This window comes from Colossoma macropomum, unplaced genomic scaffold (genome assembly GCF_904425465.1).
Source record: "Colossoma macropomum unplaced genomic scaffold, Colossoma_macropomum, whole genome shotgun sequence".
Taxonomy (NCBI): domain Eukaryota; kingdom Metazoa; phylum Chordata; class Actinopteri; order Characiformes; family Serrasalmidae; genus Colossoma; species Colossoma macropomum.
The window spans coordinates 31,253,453-31,256,520 of record NW_023494787.1 but is presented as its reverse complement, the minus strand read 5'-3'; positions in this window follow the sequence as shown (position 1 = coordinate 31,256,520).

The window sequence follows — 3,068 nt, the reverse complement described above, 5'->3', positions numbered from 1 at the left end:
TTTGTCACCGATGCGTTATTGCTGCATAATTCTCTAACCTGAAACCCTGATATTACTTATTGCACCGGGCGAAAGCTCCAGCATGAGCTATAGCGAGGGAGTTTCTCAGACAATTAGCTAGGTATCTCTCTCTCTCTCTCTCTAGGCATGCCCTGATGCACTGGTCCCCTGAGCCCCTGGATGTGTGGCTGAGTGAGGGGGATTATAAAGGACCGTGTGTAGACCATAAATCAGCTAATGTATGATCCACTAGGGGAGCAGCAGCCGCTGACACACTCCTCCTAACGTACTACTCCTCATTCTGGCCATTTCTATCAGCTGCAGGGGAAACAGACACAGTGCACAGCAATGCGGATCTCCTTCCATACCAAAGGCCAGCACGGGAGTGGCTATAGGGAGCTATGCATACAACTACAGGCATGGCTACAGTGATTCTGAATTAAGCATGACCTGTCCCCTGCAGGCTCATGATTTATACATTTGGTGTTGCTCGCAGCAAATGCTTTTCTAGAGTTTGCTGAACTCTCAAAACCAGATGTGTTCAAAACAACAATGTGTCATCTGTGTTCAGTTTAACTTCAAAACATTTTATGCTTTTATTACTTTTAACACATTTTTACAAACGTAATGCTGTCAAATGATTAAAACTGATCAAGTGAATCACAGGTAATCACAGTATTTTGTGTGCTTAATTGCATTTGTCTTATTTAAGATTTGTTTTATTTAAAAAACTGTGCATTTTATTATAGCTGTATGGGTGGACAAAATAAGCTTCATCACAGTGTATTTATTACTTTCACCATAACTGTGCATTTTATCGCAGATGTGTAGCAGCAGCTTCTCGTGCTCCAAACAAGAGCAGTGAATGAGAGCCTTCCAGTTCACTTGCCACATCACTTCCATTTGTTTTATTAAAAAAGATATTGGCAGTAAATTCATTATAACCCCGAGTCACTTAGTCACTTTAAAATGTATATTGTCTCTACATTCTTTATATATTTTGTGTATATTTTGTGTATATTTAACATATTTCAGTTGGTTTTTCTTGTATTTTTATTTTTACTTATTTACTTTCTGTAGAGTGATTAGCTGAGCCTCACCACAAGCATTTCAATGCATAAATGTCCTGACATGTTGTATAAGTGACAAATAAACTTGAAACTTGAACTCGAAACTTGAGCTCACACAGTGAGAAAATATAAATGCTATATAAAAAATATGCATTGAGATGCATCGATAATCGTTTTATAATCACATCGCAGCCCTCTGAATCGTAATCGAATCGTGAGGTGCCTAGAGAGAGATTCCCACCCCTAATATATATATATATATATATATATATATATATATATATATATATATATATATATATATATATTTATAATAGCTGATTATTTTCAGTAACTTCCTTGTAGGCCACCCCCAGTCATAGTTATATCAGACTTTTCCAAGTTGTTATGTGATGACACAACTGTGTGAAGACAGAGTAGTATGAGCAAGACAATAAAGCGATAATCTCCATAATGGAGAGGAGGTTTTTGGGGGCAATTTTTTGAGTGTTGAGAGTTATCCAAATGCAGCAGAGAAACACAAAAAGAGGGAAAACAAAAAAATTTGTTGCTAATTTTTACTCCCAAAGCTTTGTTTTTTCAGTCAGAACAGAGCGTTGAACAAGCTCAGTAGTGCGTAATACGAGTGCTAGTGTTAGTATAGAAAAGTCCTGTGTTGCGATAATTACTCTAAAAAGCAATCCAATCAAGTTACTAATTACTAATCTCAAAATATAATGAGATTATGTTACTTTTTACCTCCTGGAAAATCTCATTACTCGTCATTATTGAGATAATCTATTACTCTGTACTAAATTGTATCTGTATGTTGGCAGATAATTTTCTTGTTTAAAGTACTATTTCTTAAAACAAGCAAATTGATCTGCCAATATTCACTTAATAAATTATTTAAAATAGGTAAGACATGTAGAAATAAGTTAACCCCTTAAAACTCCAGTCTTATTACATATTAAGACTTATTATTCAGTAACTACAGGGACTTCAGTGCAAACTGGCTGAGCTATTCTTAGGTTACAGAAGTGTGTAAAAAAACTTTGGTCCCAGAGGTGGGGCTAAATAATTTGGGCATTTAGAGTGTTAAATAATTTTATATTTTTTACAACAATATCAAAATGAGAAATGTTAGATATGTGGGCTGGATTTAAGATGATTTTGCTTGCTAAGTGTAGACAGTTGTGCCACCCAGGAGCCCAGTGCCTCAAATAATTTAAAAATGTGCATCCAGGAGGCCTCATTCCTTTCTTTTCCCAAAAGCCCCACAGTCGCTAAATCTGCCCCTGTATGAGGTCAGGGGTTCCAATTCCTCTATGAGTGAAGCCCTCTTACACTCAAACAGTTATACTCCACTGAATTAAATAGTTTCTATCTAAATAAGACAATGTTGTTGATCATTAAAGTTCAGTGAACTTGATTTATTAGTGTTGATTAAACATATATCCAAATGATCAGGTTGGTACAAGTGGTCACTGTAATTTGTCCAATTTAGAAAAACCCTCAGCAAGAGAATATGATAACACACTCTTTCAGTCAATAATAACAAGGCTAGGTGTTTCACCAAAATATAGCCTAGGAGGAAAGACAACACAGGGAAGGTAAGAATACTGTAAAAAATGGCTTGTCAGAGTTACCTAAAAAAATGACTTCATGCAGTAACAAGCAATTGAACTAGTTTTATTCAGCTAAAAAATTACATTGATTGAAAAAATCATTCATTCAAAGTATTTATTTAGGTTATCCAAGTCCCATTAAGGACAACACATTTTGTATTATTTTTCAATCATTATCATATTTAACCAATCAGCACTTTATTCAGTTATACAGTCAGTGTCAGAGATATGCTGTGTACTTGTAGCTTGACACAGAATGACACAGAAAATGTGCTTTTAATTAACACATCGTGTTTGATTAGAGTGTAGTTTGTTCCCTAATTTGCTGAATAAAGGACATTAAAGGAACACTCCAGCATCTGCTAGATCTGTATGGTAATCACCATGCCTC